This window comes from Pongo abelii, chromosome 5 (assembly GCF_028885655.2).
Source record: "Pongo abelii isolate AG06213 chromosome 5, NHGRI_mPonAbe1-v2.0_pri, whole genome shotgun sequence".
NCBI classification, from domain to species: Eukaryota; Metazoa; Chordata; class Mammalia; order Primates; family Hominidae; genus Pongo; species Pongo abelii.
In genome coordinates, this window is record NC_071990.2 from 164519572 (window position 1) to 164542854 (window position 23283).

Genomic DNA, 23283 nt, shown 5'->3' on the forward strand with positions numbered 1-23283 from the left:
GTCCCCATAGAAACTACATCTGCAGCACAGAGTAACTCACAGAGACCAAAGTAGCGATCGGGTAATGTTATCATCATTTTAACCTAAAAGCAGCCAGTCTAACAAAGTCAGGCACCCAAAGACATGTGCTTCCTACTTTACTTGGAAAATAAGAAGGGAGACAGACCCTCCTTCCATCCAGCCTGCATCCTGGCACCTAGACTTGAGATCTGGCCCTCTATTACCCCCTTTATGTACTGTCTCACCTGTCCCAAATGTGTCTTTGAATGTCTACGTAGGTTCTGAAGGTGGCCTTCAGTGTGTCATGTTGAATGAGTTACATTTTCCAGGAAAATCCATATCCCAAATTATTGCTTACTATGATCTCCTGCATAATGTTAAGTAACTTGGGTTTTACTCTACATGCTTCCATACTGCTGCAGAATAAACACTCAGCACTCGTGAAAACGAATTTATGGCTACAGAAAACATATCCAAGGCTTACACAAGAAGATTTACAGCTAAGCCCTGACATTAATTGGCTTTGTGATCCAGCTTAGCTCCTCTTGCTGCAGCTTTGTCATCTGCAGAATGAAGATAATGGAGCAGCGAACTTGTCACAGCATCCAAATTACTATCCTGATGGGCCAGGTGTAGACAGACATCCTTAAGTCTGTCACTAGAGAGAGCAAAACGTCTTCATGGGGGCAATATCATTTTACAGTATTTGGGGCACTGAAATATTCCCTTCAGAGTGTTCTTACTTTATTACAAAATGTCCTACCAGGGAAAGAAAAATATTATCAATTCTATGGAAAGAAAGCATTAAAGGAATCTTACTAGCTCTTTCTGTAAAATCAATCAGGAAATCATGAATGATAACAATTATTATGCAGACATACATTATCCATCCATTCCTTTAAAACTATTTATGGAAAATTTAGGTTCCTGTGGCTGTGAAACTATTCTCAAAAAACTCTGTGTAACCTAAAAACAAACAAAACCCCCTGGGGCTCTTCCCTTTGCTCCCCAGTAATTCTCCTCTGCATTTTTAACATCTGTGTGCCACCCCTTGTCATTAATAAAGTTATTAATAGTCAGTAAAAGGCAATAGAAATGTTTCATTGAAATCTTAATTGCCAGACATAAATACAGAATATCTTAAAAACTGTCCTTTAAATGCCCACATTTCTCAAAATCATCTCTATTAATTTTATTTACAATTACATTGTTCACTTTCTGGGTGCTCCATTTTCCATTTTTAGAATGTCTTATATATTTGGGTGGATTCCAAACAGAAAATGAGTTTCAAGCCTTGGACTGAATCACTCATTCCAATGGGTGATCCTAAAACTGAAATGCAGGCTTATCTCAAAAGCTAAGGCCCCCAGCCCTCACTCTGTGCATCCACCTTTTTTCATGCAAGCTCCTCGAGGAGGACACTGCCTCTCGTGCGCAGGCCGGTCCAGGAGCTGATGTGGAGATCTTCCTGGCTCTCTGTCGTCTGCAGACTTTCAGTGCTCCCATGCATAGATATTGGTCCCCTTCCTGAGGATCATAACACTTTTGAATTATTCCATCCTTTGAAACCTCCTCATTGTGACAACCTTCCAACTAGTCCCAGCTTGCTTCTACTAAGTCTGTTCTGTTTACTGTCTCTTTTGTTATAAAATTATTTACTCATTTTATTTTAGTGATGTGAATTAAATGGGCCATATATGCTTTTGCTAGTAACCCAAGTGATATTGAGGTTTCTACATTTTAATAAAGAGTCACATCCTCTGGTCTACCAATGCCACTTCCATCACCCACCCCTTCCTAGTCCAAAATTTGGCTAGTATCTTTCCATAGTTTTCTCTTATTTATACAAACGTGAAATACATTTACATAAGTTCATTTAAAGGGAATGTATAACTTATTCTGAATAATGATTTATATACTCTGAATTGTGATCATTTATGTAACAGAAAGCTCGCTGCTTGCAGAGTAGAATTAACAAGTGTGAGGCCTGTTAGAAAGAAAGTGACTTTACTAACCAAAGCTAGTCATGGGGAAGTGGCTGGATTCCCATCCAAAGCAACTACTTCAAATTTTGGTGGGGAAGGAAAGAGTTTAAAAAGGGAGAACTTGACATGAAAGGCATGCCAGAACTGTGCTGAGGACGATGTCTGTGCATCTTGTTCCAGTGGCTATCTTGGGTCCCAGTCCACCTGGTACACAGTCTGGCGTCATCTCAACAGTGGCGGGGCTGCTGATTAGCCCCCTGAGGTCATCTCTGGAACTCTGCAGCTGGGTCTCCAGGCTTGGTCTGTCTGTCTCAAGATTAGCCCCCAAATCTTCAAAGAAGGCACATAATTAGATGCTAGCACACAGTTAGATAAATAAGAAGGGAGTATATCTGGTGAGAAAGGGAGGGACATGGAGTCTATTTTAAGGCTAAACAGACTTCTGTAGTTTGCTTCAAGGTTACATCTTGAAACCCGAGAGAAAGAGGAAAAAGAAAAGTTTTAAAATGCATTTTGAGGTTATGCTGCCCAGTTACATTTACATCATGATATTCTTAAGCCAATCATCTTTTTAACGTCTCTTTCATAGTATGGATATTCCGGTTTTTATTCTAACATTTCATTATTGATGGATCTTCAGATTGAATATTTTGTCACTAGAAGCAATATTGCTACTTATTTCAACGTGTATCTTGGACATTTCTGTAGTTTTATTTCTGAAGGCTAAATTCTCAAAATGGGATGGCCGTTTCATAGGAAATGCACATGTACATTTTGAAGAGACCATAAGATTGCTATCCCCAAAATGTTGAAGTAATTTATTCCTCTATCAATAAGACATATAGCCCTTATTTCTTCAATAGCAGTGAATGATATTAAGTTTTTTTGTTTTTGCTAATCTGATAGACAAACAGAGGTATTTTGTTGTTTTAATATGAACTTGCTTGATTCCAGTGAGGTCAAATGTATTGGTTGTTTTATTTTCCATTATGTACACTAGTTGTTCTGAGTGGACTTGGCAACACTGTAGTTGAGTTTTCCTCCTTTCACACTTATAGATTAGGGATGTTAATCCTTTGTTTTATGCTTTTCAAATATTCTCTCCCAGTTTATGGTCCATCCTTTATTTCTATTTGTTATTTCTTTCACCATACATAACATTTCAGTTTTTATGTAATTAAATCCATCAGTGTTCTTGGTAATGGCTACTAGGTCTCCTCTCTTCCTTCAGAAGGCCTCTTCTATGCCATGGAGAAAATGAGGCTGGACGCCCCTTCAGATTCCAGGCCATGCACCTAGATCTGCATCTATCTTCATCTTCTGTCAGTCTTGGAGAAAGAGATGCCTTCTGGTAGAAACGGAACTACCTACTGTGTTCTTCACCTCTTCATTGGCTTCAGACGAAAGACTGCAAAATGACCTCTGCATGGTCACACCCAGTAAATCATTTTTAACCCTGACCTTTATTGCTCATTCTACACAAGTGACCCCTCTGATGATTTCATAGGCTCTCACTTGTGAATTCCCGAAGACATCCTGGCTGTCCTCCTCTTCCTCCAGCAGTTATTTCTCAGCTTCCTGAGAGCACATGCTGCTTTTCCTCCATGTTTTCCCTTGGTCTTTTTTCATTTAATGCAGTCTTACTGGTTGACCCCCTAGCTCCCAGGACTTACAGTTTAGTCTCTATGCTGATACATGCAGACTTGACCTCCATGCTTGCCTCTCTAGCACATTCCCAGATTTCTCAGCTCCAGACCCATTTTTATACAGACTACACATCCACAACCGAGCTTGTCATCACCATCACATATTTGGTGTCTAAAAGAATGGCCAGGGCTACATCCCAGTCACGCGGGCCATAGGTCTCACTGTCTCCATGGACTCCTCAACACTATTTGTATTATAAATAAACACCATAGGATTTGTGCCCTCTAGACCCATGACACCCTATATTCCAGAACAAGAGAGCAATCGGCCTGGAGCTTTTGCCTGGATCTCTTGTCCACTCTTGTAACAGTCCCCCAGCAGCAACTCTCCAGTCATTCTCCATTCAGTTTTTCATTCTGTAGCCATAAAACCTGGGTCTTGATTGTGCCTCTTCCTTTGGAAAAATCCTGTCTTGGTTCTATTGGTTTATAACGAAGTTCAATCTCCCTGTAAGGTTTATGAGACCATGCATGACTTGAATCTTACTTCTTTCTTCAACCTTGGTTCTCACTCTGCCTCCTTCTGCCTCCTCACTCTGACCATGTCATCTCTTCAGAAACCATATCCTGATTTCCAGTTTCCTGTCTACTATGTTCTCTCTCACCTATGTACCATTGAACATGCAGTTCCCTCTGCTGACTCAGTCTTAAAAGTATAATGGGAAGGCTAGAGCATCACAAAAATGCCTGGACAGTTAGACACAATTATTAATAAAAGTCAAACCTCAAAAGGCATGCTATCTATTAATACCAACACTGAAAAGTAAGCATGGAAATTGCATATTAGGAAGATGAATTTAACGCTCCATTACCACTAACTCGAACAAGGGCTGGACGACAGACACAGAAATGAAATTACCCAGTGCTGAACACTCAGATTGACTTTGGAATCTCACAGGTTTCCCAAAAAACCACTTCTTCTCTTTAAAAAGGGACTACTGGCTTGGCGCAGTGGCTCATGCCTGTAATCCCAGCACTTTGGGAGGCCAAGGTGGGTGAATCATTTGAGGTCAGGAGATCGAGACCAGCCTGACCAACATGGTGAAATCCTGTCTCTACTAAAAATACAAAAATTAGCTGGGCACGGTGGCGCATGCCTGTAGTTCCAGCTACTGGGGAGGCTGAGGCAGGAGAATTACTTGAACCCAGGGAGGTGGAGGTTGCAGTGAGACGAGATGGTGCTACTGCACTCCAGCATGGGTGACAGAGTGAGACTCCATCAAAAAAAAAAAAAAAAAAAAGGGACTACTTATTGTACATTTTGAATAAAAGACGAATTGAGAGCGAGGATTTGATGCCCCTCAGGGCATCTTAGTGACTAAAGATTTACCATCAGGGTGGGCTCAGTTTCATTCAGGTAAATGAAAAGTGGCAAAAATAATGCCTTTCATTTCTAAGCACGACCATAAAGATAAAACATAAAAAATGATGACAGATTTGACGAACTAAATCTTTAAAATGTCTGTATGCCAAAACATACACAAAAACACACATATGCAAATTAAAAGATAAGTGAGTAGGTAGAGAAATAATCATAACCAAAGAGAGTTATAGCTTCAATCTATAAAAAGCTCTGATAAATATGAAAAAGATAAATACCCCCATTAAATAAGCAAAGATATAAACAGATAACTTAAAAAAAAAAGATGATCAATAATAGGAAAAAAAATCAATCAAATCACATGGAAAAGAATAATATAACAGTTTGAATTCTAAAACTGGCAAAAATGGGCCAGGCACAGTGGCTCGTGCCTGTAATCCCAGCACTTTGGGAGGCTGAGGCAGGTGGATCACCTAAGGTCAGGAGTTCGAGACCAGCCTGGCCAATATGGTGAAACCCCGTCTCTACTAAAAATACAAAAATTAGTCAGGTGTGATGGCAGGCACCTGTAATCCCAGCTACTCAGGAGGCTGAGGCAGGAGAATTGCTTGAACCCGGGAGGCCGAGGTTGCAGTAAGCGGAGATCACGCCATGGCACTCCAGCCTAGGCAACAGAGCAAGACTCTGTCTCAAAATAAATAAATAAAATAAAATAAAATATAATTGGCAAAAATGGGCCAGGCACAGTGGCTTACCTGTAATCCCAGCACTTTGGGAAGCCAAGAGAGAAGGATCACTTGAGACTAGGGGTTTGAAACCAGCCTCAGTAACATAGCGAGGATCTGCCTCCACTAAAACTAAAAAATTTAGCCAGGCATGATGGTGCATGCCTGTAGTCCCAGCTACTTGAGAGGCTCAGGTGAGAGGATCATTGGAGCCCAGGAGGTCAAGGTTTCAGTGAGCTGGGATCACACCAAGGCAGTCCAGCCCGGGCAACAGAGTGAGACTCTGTCTCAAAAAACTATAATTAATTTTAAAAATTTTGAAAACTAAATAAATACAACTGGCAAAAATGACTGAAAGGAAGCTAACTTCAATAGTGATGAGGGTGTGCAAACATACACACTCGCAACCACTGATGACGGGAACATAAAAACCCATTCAAAGGCTGAAATATGGATGTTCTCTGAACCAGCAATTCAACTCATAGGGGTTTATCAAGAGGAAATATTTGGACAAATTAAAATAATATTTAGCCACTAAAAATAGTAATCCACAACCAAAATATTAATGGTACTGAGTGAAAAACATGTACCAAACTATGTGATATATACAAACATATATATAGTATAAGCCTCTGTTTTAATTAAAAATATGAAAATTAAATGTATTAAATATAAGGTATTAAAAATATGTTATAAAAGGGTATGTGTGTGTGCATATATGTGCATGCCTAAAATGGCCTCAGAGGACTTTGCAACAAAAGTTTAACAGTCTGGGGCCGGGCACGTGAAATTAATTATCCTTTTTAAATGTTTCTAGATCTCATACATATTTAAACAAAGAGTATAAATATTTCTTATAATAAAACAGCAATACTATTTTAAATGTCTGTTTTGAGGACAATGTATTTAGGAAAATTGCATATAGAACAGGAAAGGAGTACAATCATGGAAAAGAGGGAAGTCAGTGTTAAATTATAAAACCTGATCACACATTCTATTTGTTCATCATTTAGAATATACTTTTCAAATGGTATTTTCAATACAATAAAGCCTTAAATGTTTCAATACAATAAAGCCTTAAATATTTTGCTCTAAGCATTCTTGATTTGATTTTTCACACATAGTATATTTTAAGGGCTGTTCATTTGATTGCACTTGGTTCATTTAAATTCATCTCATCAAAATGCAAAATTTCTAAGAGCTATTTTATCTTCAAAAAAATCCCATTTAGGTCTAACTTACGTCCTATTTTTTCTTAGAAAAAGGAAAACAAATTTTACTAAAAGTAAATGAACTTAAGCTCCAAAAGTTCAAGGTTGACACAAAAGTAACTTAAACATCATAAGATAGAAAAACATCCTGGCCTTCAATTCTTATTCAAAAATTTATTTACCCACATATGTTTCTTTAGTCATCAGTCTACAAAACTATTTGAACCAATTTTTCCTATCTTTTAAAATCTTATGTTACATATTCTTCTTTGACATAGCAAATGAATGTTGAGCCTTTTCCTAGAAAAAGAAATCAAAGCCTGTCATTGCCACGTGCCCCTCTCCTCCAATCCTGCGACTCCCAGTCCATTGAATCTATCTGTCACTTAGTTTCAAGAATATGACATTAAACATGCTGATTCCTCTACTTAGAATGACTTTTCAAATCTTTTATCTTCCATGCCCAGCAAATACTCAGACCCAGTACTCCTTCAAGACCCAATCTAATCACCGTATCTCTAGAGACTCCTAATCATTGTAGTGGAGGGTGCCTCAACTTCCTTCAGTGGACAAAATCTACATGCAACAAGTTCATGCACACGCACACACACACATTCACACACACAAATTCACACACACACTTTCACAAACATATCCAGACTCAGATTTACACACTAAGTTCACACACACACAGATTCACACAGATTCTCACACTTTCACACACATATCCAGATTCACACACAGATTTGCACACACAAGTTCACACGTGCACAGATTCACACACACAGATACACACATACACACACAAAAATTCACAGATTTACACAAATTCACACACACAAGATACACACAGATTCACACACACATACATAAACACACAAATTCACACACACAAAATCACACAGATTGAAACACACACATTCACACACATTTACAAACATACAAAAATTCAACACACAGATTTATACACACACGTTCACACACACAATTATTGGGCTTATATTGTAACTATCTGTTGACATCTCTTTCTTCTCTAGCAGACTCAGCTTCTTATGGAATGCCCTGTTTGCATGCCGACACATACACAGAACCTCCCCAGATGGGTGATACTCCACAACACATTCCCCACAAGAGTTTGCTGAATTGATTAAACATGACCTATCATGAACGTTATCATTATTTTAGATTATTTTCTCAGTATAATACAACTCCTTTTAAGATCTAGTCCCATAGATGTGAAGTGGGCTGAAGAGTTTGGAGTTCATATGACAGAAGACACCGGACTTTCAGTGACAGGGAACCACGGTATCAGATGGTGCTTTGAAAATAACATTGGCGGCACACAGTGGCTCATGCCTGTAATCCCAGCACTTTGGGAGGCTGAGGCAAGCAGATGGCTTGAGCCCAGCAGTTTGAGACCAGCCTGGGTAACATGGCGGAACCCCGTCTCTACCAAAAAACACAAAGATTAGCCAGGTGTGGTGGTGCATGCCTGTAGTCCCAGCTACTTGGGAGGCTGAGGTAGGAGGATCACATGAGCCCAGGAAGGTGGAGGTTTCTTTGAGCAGTGATTGCACCACTACACTCCAGCCTGGGCTACAAAGCAAGACCCTGTCTCAGAAAAAAAAAAAAAAAAAAAAAGTAAAGAAAATAACTTCAAGGAGGGACTGAGAATTGGGAGCAATTTAGATGTGACCAATCTAGCATGGGGTGACAGGGACCTGTATTAGGAGGATAACAATGGCAAACAGAGAAAAAAAAAAGAAAATCTGTAGGATGCCCCCCAGCAAATGTCACGAACAGGCAAGAAAATATTTTATGAAATTCATCTGGATGTGAGAAGGTCCATGAACTGTGTCAGACAATACATCAAGGAAGGCAATTAGGCAAGGCCCCCTTCCCACAGAAATCTTGAGCTACACTGTTTATATGTGGAAGCACCAAACAGCAAGGAGCTGGGCACAGGTTCTCAGCAGGCTGATCAATCTGAGGCTCCATCAGTGCTACCTCTGCTGTAGAATCCTGAGGGCTTGCTGAGTATATAACGCCTTTCCTACTTCTTCAGAGATACCTCCCCTCGCCCCAAAGTGTAAGACAGACATCATTCAGTGGTATGTACTAAAAATACAGTGGAATGTCAAGCATACTTGCTGAATTGAGAAAACATTAATATTCCAGGCTCCTTGGGTATCAGACTGGAGTCAATGCTAGAAACCACTCTTCTGAGAAAGAGTTAAAAGTGCCACAGCAGGTTCAATGAGTGTGTCATCACTAAGTTAAGATGTTGTCACAAGGCTAATAAAAAGATTAAACGTATTAAAAGGAGAACTGATCTAATACAAATTTGATTTCCTTTCCCCAAAAGAATACCAAGTGTCTGAGATATAAGAGGTTAAGTGAAGGTCAAAAGAGACAGTTAGATTCATTCATAAGCAATTTACTTTTCAGGAGAGATTTTGAAAGATTATTTAACTTAGAATGAATAGTAAAATATTCAAGGTAGTTATATGGCAATTAATGAAAAAGTGGAAATGAATATTAAATTCCTAGCTCACCAGTGTTATGGTCCAACAAGAAAAGGAAACCAATTTCTAATTTTCCCATGGAATGACTTACATAAAGAATTTGTAGATCTTCATATACAAAGATAAATATTTAACTTAGGCCAGGTGCGGTGGCTCACGCCTGTAATCCCAGCACTTTGGGAGGCAAAGGCGGGCGGATCACCTGAGGTCAGGAGTTCGGGACCAGCCTGGCCAACATGGCAAAATCCCGTCTCTACTAAAAATACAAAAATTAGCCAGGCATAGTGACAGGCGACTGTAATCCCAGCTACTCGAGGCTGAGGCAGGAGAATCACTTGAACCCAGGAGGCAGAGGTTGCAGTGAGCCAAGATCATGCGACTGCACTCCAGCCTGGGCAACAAGAGTGAAACTCTGTCTCAAAATATATGTATACTTAACTTAGATTTTAAGAGTTTTTCTCAACTAATAGAGTTAGGTAAAGTAAATTACTTAACTGAACTATCTGCACATTTTCCCCTAATTTATCTTTGGAATATAGTTATAAGAAGGCTGGTCAAAACCAAGACACAAAGGTAGACCCCAAAAACTCAACAGGGAGAGGGGGAATCATGTTTTCTCTCACATGACCTCTCTCACAAAGGGCTATAAAAGCCAAAAATTTAAACAGACTTAGATAAAAATTTGAATTATTTCCAAATGCAGAGTGCTAACCACTACAGTCAAGTCATTTAAATTCCCTGTGGTTAGGTCTCTTATATGCAAAACATAAACATATAAATCTCTTTGATGACATTATTAAGCATTTCACACATTACATATCCATCTGAGAAGACAGCACTGAAGCAGAGAAGTCCAAGATTATGTATGCAAAGGATGCCTTGCAGGAGGAAATCCTGTCCTCCTTCAGTTCTCACTGATTTATAGATCCTAAAACTTATAAAAACAAGCGTTAAGTATTTTTAAATTGGAAAACAAAATACACTGGAATGAGAATGTTTATCCATGTGACTTTGCACATATGAAAGCTGAATAAATGTTCTGTATCATCCAGTTATTCCAGTTTCAGGAGTTAAGGATACTGAGGATAAAATATACTGATTATGGTGCCTGCATTTTTGTGTTCACAGAGTTTATCCTGTCATATAGATAGCCTAAGAGTCTCTGAAAGAAAAGATGGGAGTTACAAATAGAAATTTATTTCTAGGACCAAGTTCAAGTTCAAATTTGCATGATAATATCTGCAGTGCTTTATTCCTCTTAAAACCCAAGTTACCAAGCTCTTAAACTCAGCTCTCTGCATTTTAATGAACAGAGTCTAAGTCTGATGGTTAAATGGTTTGTTTTTATCTTAAGCTTTTGAATCCCACATAAGACTTACCACAGTGCTAGGTACTTACTGGGCCTCTAAAAACTTATTGGCTGTTTTTAAATTGTACCTTACAGGTCTCTGAATTATAACACATGATATTAAATTCAGCAGCAAGGAAAATAAGCCTTTAAGTTCTTACTTTGCTATACTTCCTTGCTATATGGAAAGACAGTGTTTATGAAAATGTGATTGCTATGGCTTACATGTCTGTCCCCTTCAAAACTCATCTTGAAATTTGGCTGCCATTGTGACAGTGATAGGAGGTAGGACTTTTAGGAGGAGATAGGGCGATAATCCCCAAGCAGATGGGATTAATGCCATTATAAAAGGGTAAGTTGTGTGCCTTTTTGTCTCTTGGCCCCTTTGCCTCTGCCATTTGAAGCCTCTTTGATCCCCCCCCTCAGGAGGACAGGACGGCATACAAGGTGCCATCTTGGAAGAAGAGAACGACCTTACCAGACACAAAACCTGCTGGCATCTTGACCTTAGACTTCCCAGCCTCCAGAAGAGTGGCTCAATACATTTCTGTTCTTCGCAAATTACCTAGTCTGTGATATTCTGTTATAGCAGCATAAATGCACTAAGACAATAACCACTCTATGTGGCAAAGGCTAGAAAGAGGTTTAGGGTTTAGAGTTAGCTTCTGAAGTGACCAGCAAGGACAGAAACACTGCAAGAAATTCTTTGTGAATCATGGCTTTTTCATTCCTGGAGTCACTTTTCCTTTGATAAACAAACAAAACTCCACCTGTGAATATAATAGTCTCATATCCAAAAGAGCTGGCTGGTGGTGGGAGAACAGGATATATGTTTCTGAAGGCTTTCCTTAAGTGGTAGAATCGTTCTTCGCTGATGAATCCAACAATTATTCCTGAGATTGATGTGTTGATTTAGCAACGCTCTATCACTCAGCATCTCTCTGTTTATGCTTTTCCTCTCCCAGAGGGCAGCCATTCTAAACAGTTATCCCTCTCTGCAAGTAGCGACACTCATTAACTTTCCATGAGCACATTTAAGGACTTCCATCATTCAAATGAAAAAATTTGCCAAATAACAAATGATCCTATAAAGAAAAAATTTTCAAATGAAAATAAAACAACCCTCAGAAAAGCCATACAAAAATATAACCCACCACTATCCTCTGAAACTTTTGGAAATCTCTGCTGTCTTACTGAAGTACTTGGAGTTTTAAATGCAGTTTTCTGGCTAAGACTGACTATAGCCGGGCACGGTGGCTCACGTCTGTAATCCCAGCACTTTGTGAGGCCGAGGTGGGCGGATCACAAGGTCAGGAGATCGAGACCATCCTGGCTAACACGGTGAAACCCCCTCTCTACTAAAAATACAAAAAATTAGCCAGGTGTGGTGGCAGGTGCCTGTGGTCCCAGCTACCAGGGAGGCTGAGGCAGGAGAATGGCGTGAACCCAGGAGGCAGAGCTTGCAGTGAGCTGAGATCGCACCACCGCACTCCAGCCTGGGCGGCAGAGTGAGACTCCGTCTCAAAAACAAAAAACAAACAAAAAAAAAACACTGACTATATTTACATATGCCTGGACAGAGAACATAGAACACTGTACACAAAACATTATCTGATATACCTTTAAAGTCATTCTTAACCAACATGAGGGAAAATCTGTCATTAGTCAATAAACAAAGTCAATTGCTGAGAGGAACACTCTGTACATTCAGAAAAATTAGAATTCCTGCCTTGCCCCTCAAAAGAATTTAAACATAGCTGCTACTGATTAGAGACAGGGTATTTCAAAGTCCAGCCAGGGAAAAATAATCAGAATAATTCCCTTTGCTCCTGGATCCAGGAGTCAGAAGGTGAATCACAAGTAAAAAATTCATTAATTTATGTTTGAATATCATGATTTTCCAGCTCTCTAAATTAGTAAGGAAAAAAAGCCAGCCATACAATGAATTGTGGGCATATCCTATAAATGGATTTTCAGAAATCTTGTCAAAGTTCTTCAAATTAACTTTTCAAGACCAATTCAACAAATACCTTTCTGTGTTTCTTTCTTTCTTTTCTTTCTCTTTCCTTTTCCTCTCCTCTCCTCTCCCCTCCCCTCCCCTCTCCTCTCTTTTCTTTTCTTTTTGAGATGGAGTCTCACTCTGTCACCCAGGCTGGAGTGCAATGGCTCGGCTCACTGCAACCTCCACTTCCTGGGTTCAAGTGATTCTCCTGCCTCAGCCTCCCGAGTAGCTGAGATTACAGGTGCCTGCCACTGTGCCCAGCTAATTTTTGTATTTTTAGTAGAGACTGGGTTTCACCATCTTGGCCACGCTGGTCTTGAACTCCTGACCTCATGATCCACCCGCCTCAGCCTCCCAAAGTGCTGGGGTTACAAGCATGAGCCACTGCACCTGGCCTATAAATACCTTTCTTGGACTATATTAGAAATTAACTTTTATTTTTATCATAACTACTTTTAGCTCAGAGGGTACTCTAAAATAAAATTAATATCAAATCACAGTAAACATTTAAGCATATCTAAAACTGAGTGGTTATGGGGGCCGTTTCCTCCGACAGCAAACTAACTTCCCTTACACATCACATTTCTCCTGTCACCCGTTGGCTGCATTTATTTCTTCTAACTCCACCCAATTCCTATATTCTGGAAAATTCTCTGGCTCCATTCATTTATTCCATAGATATTTACTCAAATTATCTCAAGAGTAATGCAGGGCATTAATGTTTACAAACATTCTTCAAACCTGTCATAATTCTATTCTTCTCTTATTTCCTGTTAGCGGTTATTTACATGTGTACACATGAATGATTAAAAGATATAACAAATGCTCAGTAAATGTTGGTGGTTATTTTTGATTCCACATTTCAGGGCAAATATACTGAGTATTTCATAGACTTACATTATTAATATTATTTATTTATTTATTTGAGATGGAGTTTCGCTCTTGTCGCCCAAGCTGGAGTGCAATGGTGTGATCTCGGCTCACTGCAACCTCCACCTCCTGGGTTCAAGCCATCTCCTGCCTCAGCGTCCTGAATAGCTGGGATTACAGGCGCGTGCCACCATGCCCGGCTAATTTTTTTGTGTTTTTAGTAGAAACAGGGTTTCACCACGTTAGCCAGACTGGTCTTGAACTCCTGACCTCAGGTGATCCACCCGCCACGGCCTCCCAAAGTGATGGGATTACAGGCATGAGCCACCTCGCCCAGCCAATTTACATTATTTAACACACCAACCTTATTAATATCATCTCTAATATTACAAAAGCAAAAGCTGGGTTTCCATAGGATAAGTAACTACCTCAGTGTCACCAAGGCACCCAATAGAGGAGCCAGGATTCACCCCCAATTAGCCTGACCCTATGTGCTGGGTAATAAAGGGAAAGTTGTATATAAGTTCGGTAGACAAAATTAAAAGGAGGTGCCTTTGGGAATGTCATAATAATGCAACGTACCTCCTTCTAACTACGTGATAAAGCATTATAAGTATCTAGATTTGATAATACCCTGATATTGGCATCTCCGAAGTTATTGTGTTTCAATAGTTAGCATTAATTTGAAACTAAAATATACTCTGCTAATGCTATCTGTGAGAAACCACTAAAATGTTCTGCTATGATTGTCAGAAATATGTCTTTATATGTTCATGGAGAGGGCAAAGGTACACTATGAACGCTACTGACTGAGACACATTATCACCCCATTACCACGTTCTGGTTGGTGAGTAAGTGGCCTGGGAATCTCAGAAGAGAAAGAGGTCCTATGCCATCCTCTCCAATATGACTATGAGTTAAGGTCATAGCAATCAGGACTTGAAATCTACCACAAGGGGCTATAAGCCAGGTCTTAATTTGACAGCTGCTGCATATTAAATCTAATATCAAGAGCCAAACAGCATTTCTAATCAAGTAAATGGATGACTCTTTTCCTTGAAACAGAAAAAGAAGCTCTGTAAACATAAGATGTGTTTGAAGGACACAGAAAAAGAGAGAGAGAGACAGAATAAATTAGGTCAAAAGATATGTGAACTGTTAAAGCTTGCAGTTAAGACACTTGTTCTTGATTATTTAAAGAAATGAGTTCAGTTCGATCAACACTGACCGAGTGCCTTACATGCTCATGATAGGCACTGTGGCAGGTCCTACTAATGCAGACACAATGCAGGCATCAGTGCTCTATTAGTCCAATGGTCATGTGAAAGGTAATCTATACAGTTAAAATCACCAGATCCAAATGGAAGAAGGCTGTGACTTATTCATCTCACTATATTAATAAAGAACTACATTTTAACAAACATTTAATTAAAATGTTTTTATAAAAACATAAGCACACAGTAGCATTTATTCTTATTTTTGTTTTTTTGAGATGGAGTCTCACTCTGTTACCCAGGCTGGAGTGTAGTGACGCAATCTCGGCTCACTCAACCTCTGCCTCCTGGGTTCAGGCAATTATCCTGCCTCACCCTCCCAAGTAGCTGGGATTACAGGTATGCCCCACCAAACCCAGATAATTTTTGTGTTTTTAGTAGAGACTGGGTTTCACTATGTTGGCCAGGCTGGCCTCGAACTCCCAACCCAGGTGATCCGCCCTCCTAGGCCTCCCAAAGTGCTGGGATTACAGGTGTGAGCCACCACACCCAGCCCACAGTAGCATTTATTAAAACCTGGGGTTACAGTTGTCACTGACATAAAGACTAGTCTCATTTCTTGACCTGGTAGCAACGATCAAAAATAAAACATAGAGTCTCGGGAATAAATGGTAGTCCTTCCCCCTTACAGAACAATGGCAATAAATATATTTATGATAATATAATAATTATAATTAAAAGAAACATTACTGTGTTGTTATGCAAAGAATAGGTTAATCTGATGATTATACATGCATAATATGTGATTAAATATAAGCATAACAGACTATCAGTTAGGTTGCAGTGATTTACCTTTAAGGATATCAAAATAAACCTCCTTGATGATTACAAAATGACTTTCCTCATAAAGAAGCACAGAAAGAAAGTAATCTTGACTAGCAGAATGAAAGCTTTACTCATTTGAATTATCATGCAGAATAAAGGGAAAGAAAAATGTATCTATGCTGCAAGGAGATTATACATCTCTCATAACTTGGCTCCCAATAATACGAATAACTAGAAATTTTCATATTTTCTTTGGGAAAAAAGTTACATATCAACATAAACATACTTGAACTAAGTGAGTTTTTGAGGGTTTTTTTGTTTTTTGTTTTTTTTTAAGATGGAATCTCAATCTGTCACCCAAGCTAGAGTGCAGTGGCACTATCTTGGCTCACTGAAACCTCCGCTTCCTGGGTTCAAACAATTCTCCTGCCTCAGCCTCCCAAGTATCTGGGATTATAGGTGCGTGCCACCATCCCTAACTAATTTTTGTATTTTTAGTAAAGACAGGGTTTCACCCTGTTGGCCAGGCTGGTCTTGAACTCCTGACCTCAAGTGATCTGCCTGCCTCAGCCTCCCAGAGTGCTGGGATTACAGGTGTGCACTGCAGCGCCCACCTGAACTGAGTTTTGCTGCAAGAAAGGCCAAGTTTCATTAAGAAATAGGATGATCAGAATGTAATATTCCTCACATTAACAACAACAAAAAAGCAAACAATATTAAACTAGGATTTCTAAAAACAACTGAGTTTCCCAGGAAATAGGAACTTCATGACACTGTCCAGCCAGGTGGGCACTATCTCCAGGCAGTGTCCCTGTGCTCTGTGCACTCCTGCTTTGCTTTATTAGAGCAGAGCTCATTTTTCTTTTTTTTTTTTGGAGACAGACTCTGGCTCAGTCACCCAGGCTGGAGTGCAGTGGCGCGATCTCGGCTCACTGCAACCTCCACCTCCCAGGTTCACGCCACTCTCCTGCCTCAGCCTCCCGAGTAGCTGGGACTACAGGCGCCCGCCACCACGCCCGGGTAATTTTTTGTATTTTTAGTACAGACAGAGTTTCACCATGTTAGCCAGGATGGTCTTGATCTCCTGACCTCGTGATCTGCCCTCCTCAGCCTCCCAAAGTGCTGGGATTACAGGTGTGAGCCACCGCGCCTGGCCCAGAGCTCATTTTTCATCACCATTAACACACAGTGCCATAAAGAAAGCTTCTGGGTGGCACCTGGCACGCGGTGGGTGCTCAGTAAGTTGCAGCTGTCATTACTGTCACTATGAGTGTGGACCGGATGAAAGCTGAGGTCACCATCCTCTCCCTCTCTTCCACTCCCACCAGCTCTCCTCTGCCTGCAAAGCACCCCACCTTTGGGCAGCATGGCTCATCAATCTTGTACCGTTATGCTCCAGCTGAAATTCTGGGATTTCTGACAAACTGCATGACTGTGATGTTTTATCTTATTACAAATTTTAGTGTTCTTTACATAGTCCCTTATGCCATAAAGCAACACAAACGCATGCCCTTGAGATAGTTCACATGGGGTCATACCTACACAGATTTTAAAAATACCACCACTATACTTTTTTGCCTTTTTCTCCTTTGTTTCATCGTAAATATCTTCAATCTCTCTCTCTCTCTCTCAAAAATACAAAAATGTTACAAGAAATTTTAAAAAATAACACTGATAGCCCCTACCATCCATAAACAGATATGTTTGTATTTTGCTTTCTTTCTTCCCAGTATTTTTCTTCCTCATTCACACTTCTGGGAAAAGAAGGGATAGTGACTGTATGTTTAAACAGCTGTATTCATAAGTACACTTTTTTTGTCTTTCCTGTTTAAACATTTAACTTTAAATTTAACTTTTAAAATTTAATATGTATTTTTTCTGTGTTTCAGATTATTTGCAATGCATTCAAAACACATCCTTTAATGGTATAACCGAATAATAATAAATGTGGCTCTAAGCCTTCCCAGATACTCGTAACAGCAACATTTATATTAAAAATAGAGATACATTTAGGCTTATTGTTGATATTTGCATTTGTATCCTCAATACTTTCAACCATTACTAGAAATCTGGTCTTGCAACTCTGTTTGTTTTCTCACTTTAAAACCTCACTGGCCATTATAAACATATATTCACACATGGCTTTATGTTTTTGTTTCTGTCATGGTAATACTGTACTTGATATTTGTATCTCCAACAGCATCTGGCACAGTATTGTGCACACAAGTAGGCATTAAGTAAGCACTTTAAAAACTGAACTCACTTAAGGGATTTCAATAAAAGGGCTAACTCATTGGAAATTAAATAATTTGTGAATGAGACACCAAGTAAATGTATTAGTCACTTTCTGACTTGATATAATTTTCACATAAGATGTGTGTGTGTGCATGGAAGCACAGGTGAGCTTATCCCCAAAAGTGCCAGATGTCTTTAATTATCTTTCTTCTCTTTTCCTTTAAAATAAAATTTATATGTTTTTAATAGCAAAGTAATAAATGCTCATTATGGACTTTTTCATATATATGGACAAAAAAGGACTTTTCATTGTTCATGTCTAATAGCAATATATTTTAGGAATAATACTAACCTTCTGAAACCATAAAATTTCCATTCAGATTATTTTTCCAAATGAAAAGAAAGTATCTGAGAGAAAAATTTTAAATACCTGCTGATAAACATACTAAACGAAAAGCCAAAGTAATGACCTTAATTCCAACTTTATATCAACCTTAATCTATCCGCAAAGTTAGCCATCTTTCTTTTTTTTATTAAGATAGTGAACCAATAAGCAGAAAACAAGTGGCTAGTACAACATATTTCAAAGCATCCATTGATCTTGCAGCTTTCTTGCCACTTTCCATCTGAATCTTCTGTCCACCAGTCTTGAATGGGATTGCAACCTAAATCAGTTTCACTAAAGCACACATCACAAATAGACAGCTGGCTCTAGTCTTAATGAAGACTAATGAAAACAATGAAAGCCACAATGAAACCCATAAGAAACACTGACATAACCTACAGACTAATCAAGCCTTCATCAGTACTCTGGAATACTTTTTTTATTATGAGTGAATTGGTGAAAAAACAAAACACCGCCACGACCCGGCACAGACGCAACATGTCACTTAGGAGCACATCTTCTGGGCACACAACAGCCTCATGATGATCATTCTGGCAACGCGGGAATGGCCGGTCCCACAGACTATCCTCTCCAGGCATCATATCAACTAGCCTCTCAGCTTAGGAGCTACTCTAGTTCAAAGTCAATAGGTCTGATGATATCATAGACACAGGTGGTCATTGTCACGGGGCGGGGGGGGGAGGTGCTTCTCTGAAGGAACAGGAGCCAGATTCCTGAATGATGCAGTCCTTCCCATCAGGCTGTGCTCAAGATTCATCAGGCTGAGATTAGGCTACAAGCTCCAGATGGTTGTTAGGAAACCATTACAAATGGCTCCAAATTTAAGGACAGAGGCAAAGGACAGAGGTAGGTAAACATGGCTAGGAATACATAGGCAGAATGATACTTTTTTTTTTTTTTGTAAGTGTCACATCAGAACTTTGTTTTTCTTTATAGGTACATTTTTGTTAGTATCATCTAAACTGGCCACATGTCGTGTTCTGCCTTGCTAAGTGCTGAGTATCCTCTTTTTAATTTTTTTAAATTAAATTTAAAACTTTTTTCACTGATATATAATAGTTGTACATATTTATGGGGTCCATGTGATATGTTGTTATGTGCACTGAATGTGTAATGATGAAGTCAGGGTATTTAGGACATCTATCATATCAAGTATTTTTAAATGATGCAATTGTAAGATTATTCTTGTGAAGAAAAAAATGACTAAAAGGAACATTTAAATGGACACATGTTTATCTATCTCTTCTGTGTACTCTGAAAATTTTAATACGAAATATCACCTAAGATATAAGCTTTTTTTTCACAATCAATACAATGGGTAGGAGGGGGTTCACCTTGAGGTATTGAATACATTAAGAATTTAGGTTAAACTTCAGTTAAGCTAACTTAGCAGTAATTTAAAATGTTTCGACAATGAAGGATAACAATTTTGACAATTATATAGCAAGTGTGAAATAAGTAAGTACTCAATTTCCTTTGTAATAATAATCAAAATTAGTGATATTTTGACCCACATTCGAATTCCTATGTACTGAACTGCTAGAAAAAAAAAAAGGCGTGATAGGAAAAAGAAGAGATTCCAATAATAGCAGTTAGTATACCGCTTCACAGTTTACAAAGAGTCTTCACAACCAGAACCTCATTTTTTTGTTTGTTTGTTTGTTTTGAGATGTTGTCTCACCCTGTCTCTCAGGCTAGAGTGCTACGGTGCCCTCCTGGCTCACCACAACCTCCACCTCCCAGGTTCAAGGGATTCTCATGCCTCGGCCTCCTGAGTAGCTGGGATTACAGATGCTCATCATCACACCCAGCTAATTTTGTATTTGCAGTAGAGACGAGGTTTCACCATGTTGGCCAGCTGGTCTCGAACTCCTGACCTCAAGTGATTTGCCCACCTTGGCCTCCCAAAGATTACAGGTGTGAGCCACTGCAGCTGGCCCAGGACCTCATTCTTGTAACAGCTCTGTGGAATAGGTAGGCTATTTATAATCCCATTAGACATATTTATCCTTGAACTCATTAAACACAATTTATGAATACTTGTTTCAGGGATTCATTTTCTGGCAACCTCTTCAGATTCAGCTTTACGATGAATATCTGGTTACTTGTCCCCATTTGGGTTCTGTGGGGATTTGCACAGCCCAGCACTGTGCCGATCAGCATTGGAACTGCTCATCAGGTACCTACTGACTTATAACCCGCCTGCTTCCAAACACCACTGCTTCAGAATCTACAAAGAGTAAAACAGACACAACCAAAAGAGATGTGTTCACTTTTTGCCCTGTACATTAGTAACCACAGACTGGATATATGGTTATTTGATGGAGAAATAAAACCAAGTAGGTACCCTAGTTCTCTTCAACCTTGACACAACAGCTTTATGTAGATGTCAACAAAAATTTTAAAAGATTCAGAAGGATCAAAAGAGTGGGACATAGAAAAGGATCAACATTAATTTTAAAAATATACTTTATTATAAGAAAAAAATTAATGTGTGGTGTACAAGCTGTAAAAGGATGAAATGTAATGCGATCTCAGAATGTATGTCAAAGATACTTCCAAAGTCAGCTAACACATCACAATTACAAAACCCACAGGACATAACCTTTAAATCCTCTGAACAATCACAGACATGCAAGGCAGGGACCATTTACAGAAGGACACTACGCAAAATGATGACAATCAGACCAAGGAGAGACAAGTGCTACTGGATACGACGTCAGCTAAAGCATCAACTCTTCTACTGTCTGAATGTGGAAAGCAATTATATACGAAACAGAATTAGGGGTTAATTAGGAAGTACAAGAGCACAGCCCAGGAATATAGAAGTAAAGTCAGAAAGACCCAGAGGCAAGTACAATCAGCAAAGCTATCAAGGGCAATTGGGCATCTTTTTAGAACCACTGGTTGCATATGAAAGAAACAGAAAAATTTAGGTTCACTAATCAATGACAGGTGAAATAAATAAACTGATCATATGCATCTGGATGGCACGTCTATTTTGTGCTTTTGAAAAGAACCTGAGAAGCCCTTGGTGGAATGCTGCACATCTGGAAAACAATCTATCAATATCAATAATGAAAGCCATCCCATCAAACTTATAAACTTTGTTTATATATTCCTCATGTGAAACTATGGCATCATCTCTCTGGACTTTACATAGTACAGTTTATCACTGAAATCTCACAATACGGTTCCACTGAGTTCAGCAAACAAAGGGCCTATTTTGTTTCTGGACCAGATCTCTTGCCTTGAAGTTGCTTGCTGGGGGCTAGATGTATGAAGATAATGAGGCTATGAAAGGGTGTGTACCAGGAGCCAGTGGGCCCAGAGGAAGGGCAACTGACTTAAACTCAAGGGCAGTCACACCCAAATGAGAGACAGGATAGGGCAGGGACAGGAACAGCTTTTAGCAGAGAAAGGAAAATTTGGGTAAATACTAAAAAAGGCTAATGTCGCTTTTGTTAATTGTGTTTCTAGATAATTTATTCTAGAATAATATAACCATTAAAACACTCCTTTGGGCCAGGTATGGTGGCTCACGCCTGTAATCCTAACACTTTGGGAGGCCAAGGCAGGTGGATCACTTGAGGTCAAGAGTTCGAGCCCAGCCTGGCCAACATGGCAAAAGCCCGCCTCTACTAAAAATACAAAAAATTAGCCTAGCGTGGTGGCGTGCACCTGTAATCCCAGCTACTAAGGAGGCTGAGGCAGGAGAATCACTTGAACCTAGGAGATAGAGGTTGCAGTCAGCAGAGATCGTACCACTGCACTCCAGCCTGGGCAATAGAGCAAGACTCTCTGAAAAACAAACAAACAAAAACTACCCCTTTGGAAGAGTAGTCTTAAACCTTTTTGCTCAAATTCTTCATGAAACAATTCTGAGAAAATCACATGCCTTTTGCATACTTTAAGCACAATTAACAGTATTTTATCTTACATATAAATAATTACAAAAATGTAGTTTAGATGTAAAGACTGAAAATTCTAAATAAACATTTTAGAATCTCCTAAACATATCCAATGGATCTCAATTCATGATATGATATCCACTATTATTAATTTTTAAAATACATGAACAAGTTCCTTTTAAAAGTCTGGACATTTTATAGCCTTCCCCTTCCTCTTTTCTGTTTGAAGTCTACTTCTATTGGATTTTATTGTAATGTATTTTGATTCTTCAAAATCTTTCATTGTTCACTCCATATACATTTCTGCAACAAAAAAATATGTATGACTTGCATGGTAACTGAATTACATAGGCTAGTTTATTAGCTAGACCACTTACAGGAATTTAATATGAATGAAATGAATATGTCATCCAAGTTCACTGTTAGTTACAGAATGTTCACATGCTCAAATTGTTCCTATGAAGTTAATTCTAAAAAGTACAGTGGTCAAAGCCTGAAATACTTCCTGATGTGACTGAAAATGGTATTTTTTGGATATTATGTAGAAATACTTCCTTTGCTTTTCCTGTGCTATAGTTAAGCTCTTCCTTTCCTAGAGCTTATTTTCTCTTTGAATAATCTTTCAGAAAATCACCTGAGCTGGGTGTGGTGGCTGACACCTGTAATCCCAGCACTTTGGGAGGCTGAGGCGAGCGGATCACGAGGTCAGGAGATCGAGACCATCCTGGCTAACATGGTGAAACCCCGTCTCTACTAAAAATACAAAAAATTAGCTGGGCACTGTGGTGGGCGCCTGTAGTCCCAGCTACTCGGGAGGCTGAGGCAGGAGAATGGCGTGAACCTGGGAGGCAGAGCTTGCAGTGAGCTGAGATCATGCCACTGCGCTCCAGCCTGGGTAACAGAGCGAGATTCCATCTCAAAAAAAAAAAAAAAAAAGAAAATCACCTGAAACATAACTATAATATCCCTCATGGCAACAAAAAATTGTTCCTGATTTTT

At 39.3% G+C, this 23283-nt stretch overlaps 1 protein-coding gene across 1 annotated transcript in view; it reads right to left on the minus strand.

Annotated features, from left to right (window-relative positions):
• Positions 1 to 23283, minus strand: part of PRKN (parkin RBR E3 ubiquitin protein ligase) — a 1392587-nt gene that overhangs the window by 1237559 nt on the left and 131745 nt on the right.